Below are 8,981 nucleotides of genomic sequence, written 5' to 3'. Positions count from 1 at the left end.
ATGGTGTTATGTATGAGGATATGGATGAAATGGAGGAGGACGGCTTAGGTGGTGAAGAGGAAGAACAACATGAAGAAGATGAATGGGATGATACTGAATCTGAATCTGAAGAAGAGGTTGATGGAGAGTTAGGGTATACTGACAGCGATGACGAGGATGATGATGATGATTATGATGTGGATGAAGAAGAAGAATAATTTCTAAGCTTGTAGTTTTCAATGTGTTTTCTTTGTTATGGGCTTATTTGTTTGATAGACAATGTGTTTGTCTTATTTGTTTGATATATGATAAATGTTTTAAAATTTGTATGCGTCAGCGTTGATGCGCACAGTGCCAGCAGCAGGGCACCTCCAACAGCCACAATCCACAGCAGCAACACTTCTAACCCCACCAGAGACAACATTCGTGTATTCTAACAGCCATGCCAGGTTTGTTTTAAGAAATTTTAAGTACCAATCCAAATGTGTAACCTCTAAATTTTATGGTAGGGCACGCTCTTTCGAATTTTGTTGTAGGATCTTGCTGAAAACTCTGTCTTTCTTGCTCCTATTTGCTACATCATTGCTAACTGTTTGAAAATTCTGGTGGTTGTGTTCTAGGGTTCGCTTGATTTTCTGAAATTGCTGTAGGGCAAGCGGGGGTTGCCTATACACTAGAAGTGATTTGAATTTTCTGACTGTATAAGAAGTGTTCATTGTTTTGCTCTGAATGTAATATGGGTTGTTGCTGATTTAATCTGTTATATGAGGAGAATGCTTCAATTTTATGTCTTGATTAGGTTACTTATTTATTTGCAGTGAATAAGCAGCATTACGTACTCTAGTTTTTCTAGCTATTTATGAGTGCAGTGTTGTGAATTTGACATAAAATTCTGAAGAATATTTTGCTTCTTGGCTGTAGTTCAGTTTGGAGTCATAGTGAATGATCTGGATGGCTCATTTGTCTTCCTATTCTAAGTTTGTGATAAATTGTGAAAACAGGTGAGAAATAATAGATCGAGTAGTGGGTAACTCAACAAAATATGTTTTAGCCAAAGAGAAACCTTTTCCTAGTTACTTTCTTCTGGCTTTTGTTTCAAACTAATTGTCATGCAAGAAAACGCTTCAAATTTTCATTTTCATACTAATATTAATCTGCAGTAGCTTCAGGTGAGTTCAGTTTTTTCTGCATGTATGCTTGTAAAATATGCCTGAACTTGTGCAGAAGACTGGGCAGCTTGAAACTTGTGTGTTTGGAAACTAGGCTAGAAGTCTGAGAAGCATAGCCATTTTAGTGTACCGTAGAAAAGGAAAAAATACAACCGTTTCAAATCCTGGGATTTAGTTTCTTAAGGGTAGCTTACAGTTGAGTTGCAACCAGGTTTGATGACAATGCTGTCTTCACGGCGTTGATTTCTGGGTTTCGTTAATTAGTTGCATTGGATAAGCTTTAGTTAACGGTCCCTTTCTGCACCCTGCTTTCCTTACACCAATGCAACCATCGTGAGCTAATATTTGCTGTAATTTCCTTGTTGCTCACATTAAAACCCCATGTTTGTTACTTCTAGCTAAGGGTTTACTGGTAGCTTGAGGTAATGATTTGAAACTCTTGTATAATGAGGTTGCTTATGCTGTTGAACCAGATTCTCTTAGAAGTTAGATAGAAATCCTAAGAACAATGCTTTTGCAAGCTGCTTAGCCCTCACAACTTAGTAATAAGTTTGATCAATTTCAAAAGTTTATCTTCCCGTTTTAGTTTGTATTGTTATGGTATGATGGGCACTATATTTGTTTCCCATCAAGTGGTTTTCTAATCAGTATTTTATAGTTCTTTTCCAGTTTCCTTTCCAAGAGAACAGAAATAATTCAGGTGCCTAACTACATCTACGTTGTTACTAATGAGAATGTCTGGCATGCATGAGTCTATATAAAGATGTTGTAGCTTACTGGATACAAGAAGTTGTATGCTGGCTCTTTGCTGCTTGTTTATATATGTAGAAGTGTCTTCTTTTGTTATAGACTGTTTTTGTATCAAAATCTTAAACTCTCCCATCAAAATCTTGTTTATAAATTAGAAATAAAATTATATATGTATAATATGCTATTTTGAGTTAAAATTATAAGCTTTACATGTTAATTATGCGCAGCGTACATATACTTGGAGAACTGAGTTCGATGCTAAGGCTAGGAGAGAATTGGACAAAAAAGCTGGGGACCGACTTAGGGGCACATTGAACCAAGTTTACAAAATGCCTCTTCATAAGGAAGTTAGTTTCATGACTGACACTGTTCGAGCTGAATTCATAAAAGCGTAAGCATCCTGATTTTCTGAAACGTTCTAACCAAGCAAGAGATATTCGGTTATCTGGCCAAACATTAGAGAAGTTTGACCCTGGCCATCGCCAAGGTAGCGTATCTACTCCTCAAGTGGTTAAAAAAATGGTAAGTGTATGATTTTAGCAGCTAACTTGTGATTTTATATAAGATTGAAGCAAGTAGAAAATTTTTAGCCACTAAGAGATGACAATAACTAGTCTTTATTACAATTGCTCTGTAGTCTATGTCCTCTATTTTTTGTTGTATTTTTTTTAGTGCTAACAACTTCTTCTAATACAAGGCAAAGAAAAAGGATGGAATTTTACCAACTGCTGCTGAAGTATATGAGAGCACTCATTCTATTTGTGTGGGCAATGATGAAGTTGAATTGATGGGTGACAAGTCTCAAAAAGTCATGGTATGAGTATACTTCTATATTTTGCTAAGATTACAAAAAAAAAAAAAAAAAAAAACAAAAAATATGTGGTAGTTAATGTTTGGAGATATTATAGATTGTTTATTTGTTTGTGTGATTTAGTTGGAGGATGAGAATGATTTTTCGGCATTAATCATATGAGTAATGTGGTATGGCACAATGTGAATTGAGACAGGTTTATTTTGAAGCCATACCCTATAGGAGGGGATTCTTCAATTTACAAAGGAGACTCTGCCGAAATTTTTACTAATAACTGCTTACATAAATTATTTTGCTATAAGTGTTACCTTTTTTATTTAAAAAAAACAACTATAATAAAAATACCCATGATCCTCTGTTCCCAATAGTTGTACCTTTGTAATCTGGAACATCTATTAAGAGGAAACTCTGACTGTACTTGTATTCATGTTCTTGCATCATTGATGGGTAATACTCTATTAGCTGCTCTAAAGCAATTAAATTAAATTGTGTTTTAGAAGTCCAAACAAGTTTTTATCCCGGACGATGTCCCGAGTCATTGCTTGTATTTTTATTATAGTTGTTTTTTTTTTTAAAAAATGTATTTAGTTTATTAAAGTTTTAACATTTGAGATCATAGTTACTAATACATATCTTAATGCAGGGAGAATATATGGAAAAACTTGAGGAATATAAGAACAAAGGAATTTTGAGATAAACCCCGACAAAATCTACTTGGAGGTTGTAGGTGGGCAAAAGAAAGGAAAAGTCTACGGTTTAGGGAGTGCTTCACAAATGTATTACAAGAGTGATCCTACTTCTCAATCTACTGCATCATCTTCCACTCCTTCCATGATTTCTCAATTAAGTTCTCAAGTTGAAGAACTAAAGAAGATGGCGGAAGAAAACCATAACAAGGTAGAAGAAAGCCAAAAAATAGCGGCAGAGAACTTAAAATGTGCTAAGGAATTCGTCGAAAATCATGAGATCGAAAAAGCTACATGGAAGAAGGAAAAATTAGCTATGCAAAAAACATTGCAGGAAATGGCATCACTTGTAAAACAAGTTTACCGTCCTTATAAGCCTCCTACGCCTGCAGTCACCCGCTCTCGTGATACAACTAAGTGATTTTTATTTTCTTGGTGGTAATTTTATGAACAACTGGTCTTTTACATTGTCATTAATTCTTGTTTGAAGTAGCTTTTTTTTTATATGGGAGGTGACTTTTGGAACAATTAGTCTTATAAGTTAAATATTGTTTTTTAATACATTGATACAAAATTGATTGATATTTTGGATATTTGAATAAAATTAACATTTTGGTTATTTGAATTTATGCGTGGGTACCTTTTATGCTTTGTGATTAATATTGGTTGTCGCTTAATTATGGTCTCAAATATTGATAGTTAGTCGCAAATATTTAGCGATTGCAAATTTGGTTTAGAGACTAATTGGTTAGTTCCAAAATCATTAGTCTCAGTAGTCGCTAATCTGTCACAAATAATTAGTTTTGTAGTGGAAAAAATTTGGTCTCGTATGTAGTTGCTAATCCGTCACAAAAAACATTTGTCTCAATAGTCGCAAATCCGTCGCAATTAAACTAGTCTCTGTAGTCGCAAAAGTTTAGTCTCGTAGTCGCAAAAGTTTGGTCTTGTAGTCACTAATATGTCGCAAAAGTAGTCCTAAAACATTGGTCTAAGTAGTTGCTAATCCGTCGCAAATATTTTACGACAGACAATAATTTAGTTGCTAAAATTTGAAAGTTAAACACTAAATGGTAGTTGCAAAGGCGTTGCAAATCCGTCGCTAAATTTGCGACTGTCCAAAAATTAGTCGCAAAAATGGATTTGCGACGAGGTCTTTGGCAACGAACCAAAGCAGTCGCAAATCCGTCGCAAATCCATTTTTGGGACGGATTTGCGACTACATTGGTCGTCGCTAATTACCCTTTTTCTTGTAGTGTAACAAGATTCAATGCTTTAAGAAAGGTTGATGAAATTAAGGTTTTTAGTGATACTCCTTATGCAATTTACAAAGGGTGCATCATACATGTCATGGACTATACTCGTCTATTTGATTCACGTGTTTTAAGGACAAGTGGTGATAGATTTCAAACAAAATCCAATGTATTATTGGAATACAAAATAGAAATTTCTAAGTTCCTCGCAAAAGGGTGAAGGATGGTTCTTAGTGTATGGAGATGAATATTATTATAAAATTTAGAAGTTGCAAAATTCATGTTTATGGGAATTTCTCATGAACTCTGTTTACTAAACCACTTCCATGACTAGTTATAAGAGTCATACTAAGATTCTTGGATTGTAGCAAGTTATGTAATTTAAGTTGTGTATGTTTTGAGAAAACATGTTACATAAGTAATACATTAACTTGCAAAATTATATTTATCAATTGAAACAAAGTTTCAATCTTATTTAATTATGGTTTTTGAAATTAAGTAAAATGTCCAAAATAATTATGAAGGTTGATGACCTGGTGAATGAAACCCCACAAGTGAACAAATTCATATATTATTTAAGTTCCTAGTTCTAAATCATTGGAATATCATGTAAGATTGATTGGATAGCGCAGTTTCATGGGCTATAGGAGCGTAGTGATGCTCGGTCAATCACATATATATGCATGAATAATGCATGATTAAACTATAGACCTACTTTGAAGTTCAATTATACAGCTTCTGGATATATTGCTGGATTCCTTTGACATGAGTGGAACATTGATACCATTTAGTGATTAATATAACTGTGTACACTCAAACGTTTACCCCTAACTGGAGATTATAAAGGGTGTTTCCTAGTTACTTCCTGAATTGAGTTGGAGCTTTGGTTACCACAAGATTGGATTGAGTCCAACTATTTAATTAAGAATGTGTCTTGGCCCCTTGAAGAGGGAGAATTAAAAAAATGCATGGCCGTGCTCAATGGATTACATAGTAATCATTTGTTTTGTAATTCTAACTCAAATTTCAAGAAAAGATTGGTAGATTAATATGATCACGACATGAGATGCAATCATATTATTAAATCAACACACATTGACTTAAGGATTTTAAATATTGTGCACTTGTCTCAGACAAGTGGGAGATTAAAGGAATTGTGTCTTCAATTAGTGCAATTACTAGATATATCAAGGACTACTATTATGGAGATAATAAGTTCGTTCTTTTGGGTCGTCATATCTGATGCTAGATTATGATAGATGATCTTTGGGCTAGTTAAATATTCCAAAGCCCACTAGAATGGATCCTATGAGGTCACACAACAAGGGTATTAGGTTAAACAAGTAAGAGGCCCGTTATTGGGCCTCATGAGGATATGACATACCATGAATGGAGTTGGGCTAGAGTAGTTAGATTAGAGTTAGGTATTTGGGCTTGACATGAATGGACTCTTATTAAGAGATATGATCTATAAATAAGATCCATGCCTAGGGTTACGTCAAGTCACAATTAACTTACAGTAAATTGTGAAACAAGGCAACCAATCCCAAAAACCCTAAGCTCTCTCTATCTCTCACTCACGACCCTCCCCTCTCACCCCCTCGTATGGCCGGCCACCCAGGTTGATTCAAATTTAAAACAACCTCCCTGTGGACGATTGGAAACGATAGGCGGTAGAACCGGAAGAAATTGTTGATTTACCCGACCCTCTAGTCGGTAAAAATACAAAGATACTCGGCACGCATGCCGAAAATGAAAATACTTGGCCATAGAAAGACACCTAAAAAGCTTAAAAGATCAGGGGAGGTCTTCAACAGCAGCCGCATCATCTTTGTTGTTCCCTAGCAGCTACTTATCGTGATTCCCATCCTCTTCCTGATCCTCATCATCCCTTGAGGACGACTCGTCCGAGGAGTTAGATTCCTTGATGTCCCTGGTCGCCTCCTCTTCCGCCTCCTTCATGAGTCGGTTGTGTAATACCCCGTATTTTCATACGTATTTTTCTAATTAATTAATTAGAAATTTTTTTATAAAAAGGGTATTTTAGTAAATTTTTTATTTGGAGCGAGAATAATATTCGAATTTTGGCGCCAAAAGTATTTTGAAAACTAATCATTATTTTGGATAAGATTTATTATCCATTTATCCTATTTTAAAAATCGGATTATTTATATTTCAGATATTTTAATTAAGGCAAAAACCATATTTTATTATTATTTTAATAGGTCCGAAAATCCCAATTAATTAGCTAATAAATTCGGATTTTTTAATGTGAAAATCTGATTTTTATTTAGTTAAATTATTTGGTGAATATTTGGTATTTTATTATTTAATTATTTATTACAATAAATATTATTTACACAATTATTTTTAATTCCTTAAAACTAGCAAAATATATTCCTAAATACTAAATAGGAGGGCTGAAATACTAGTAATTTGTATTTTTAATTATCTCCCTAAAATCTCCTATTTTCCATAATTCTAATTCTCCATCTTTTTGATATCCAATTATTATATTCTCTTGCCATTCATTATTCTTAATTATTCCCCAAGCAATCCCAATTTCCTTAATATTTTTCATTACATACATACCTTCCATATTCAATTATACACAATCCCTTCAAATATCAAAACTTTCCTTAAATCTTTGCTCACTTCTCCAAGTAATCTCTTAAACCCTAATTACCATAATTCTTCCTACATTTTCCTACCATAATTCATGCTCATACTAGACTATAAATACCTCTTCTTACCTCTCACATTCTTCACACCAATTCTCTTCTTTTCTTCTCCTCAATTTTACACAAATCATCCCGTTCATCTTTGAAGCCAATTTTCGGGCAATTCTGGTCAGCTTTTGGGGTAGTGACGTTTCACAGAAATTTGTTCCTCTAGAAAATCCTTGAGGTTAGGCTCTAGAATAACCCAATTCGGAGCTATATCGAAGGAGTTATATCCTCTGAAAGTTCTGCCTATTATTTCCTGCGCAAATCCAATTCTTTTCTTCTCCTTTTCTCTTATTCAATTATTATTATTATTATGGGAGATTAATATAAAATTATTATGAGTAGTTTTAATTATATAAAATCAGATTTTAATAATGTTTGTGTTGAATTAATTAAAGAGGTTCATGTACATATAGTTGGGAGGGTTTAATTTAATTATTTGTGATTATTTGTTAACCTTATATTGATTAAGGTTATATTTATTTGTAGGGTGTTTTTGATCAAGCTACTTGAGAGTTATTTTGAAGTGTTGTTGGCTAAGGGAAGATCAAGGTACGTTAGGTGGCTAGATACCTTGAAAGTGATCGATTTGAATAACATGTTTGAATGATTTTATGATGAATTGAATTAAATTGAATTGAATTATGGTTTATGAATTAAAAGTATGTTTAAAGGATTGGTTTTAATGACTGAATTGGAGTACTGATTTTTATAACATGTTTTGATTAATTAATTTATTATTCATGTTTAAAAAGGATTGATTTTGAAAGCAAGTTGGATTTATTGAAAAGGAGTTTGGATTGTTTTCATTAAAGGTTGAATTATTGGATTTAAAAGAAGATTTATTGAATCATTGATTTATTATTATGCTTTATAAGCATGTTAGTAATCCCACTATGCGGATTTGGTTTATTGATAAGGCCTTGGACTTTGTATGACCGGGTCTTTCCTCAAGAATAGCCTTGTAACATAAGGAGACTAGCTTGGGGGGTGTGCACACTTGGGAGAGGAATTGGTTTTAATATGAGGAATTGGTTTTTAAATAGGAAAATTTGCAAATTGCAGCCATTTAAAGTTCCTATTTTCAAATTGCAGACATTAAATTTTTTTTTTTGCAAATTGTAGCCCAAAAGTTCGTATAAATTGTAAATTGCAGCCTGATTCAATTTTTTCATCGGTTTACTTGTTGAAAAATATTCGGTTAAGGTTTTATGAGTCATTTTAGTCCTTAGGGGCCTGAATTGAGCTCGGAATTAGCAACAAAATAACATAAGTGTCTCATATTTACAGTTTCCCGCAAATCGATACATTTTTGTTACGCAAAACGAGATACTTGCGTTACTTTTTTGCTAATTCCGAGCTCAATTTGGTCTCTTAAGACCTAAATTGCCCCTAAAACCTTAACTGAAGATTTTTCAACTTGTAAACCGATGAAAAAGTTGAATCGGGCTACAATTTACAATTTATATGAACTTTTGGGCTGCAATTTGCAATTTTTTTATTTAAATGGCTACAATTTGCAAAATACGAACTTTAAATGGCTACAATTTGCAAATTTTCCTTTTAAATAATTGGAATTGGTTTTATTGATTATTGATATTGGAATTATT

General features: G+C 33.5%; 1 long non-coding RNA gene across 1 annotated transcript; it reads left to right on the top strand.

Moving 5' to 3' along the window:
* The first annotated feature begins 2,316 nt into the window (after positions 1 to 2,316).
* On the top strand, positions 2,317 to 4,020 carry LOC110688749. The gene is made up of 3 exons (XR_002504667.1): positions 2,317 to 2,420; positions 2,596 to 2,712; positions 3,353 to 4,020. It is a non-coding gene; the product is annotated as an uncharacterized LOC110688749 (long non-coding RNA).
* Positions 4,021 to 8,981: the final 4,961 nt, after the last annotated feature.

Source organism: Chenopodium quinoa, unplaced genomic scaffold (genome assembly GCF_001683475.1).
Source record: "Chenopodium quinoa cultivar QQ74 unplaced genomic scaffold, ASM168347v1, whole genome shotgun sequence".
Taxonomy (NCBI): Eukaryota; Viridiplantae; Streptophyta; class Magnoliopsida; order Caryophyllales; family Amaranthaceae; genus Chenopodium; species Chenopodium quinoa.
This window is presented reverse-complemented; position numbering and strand designations above follow the sequence as displayed.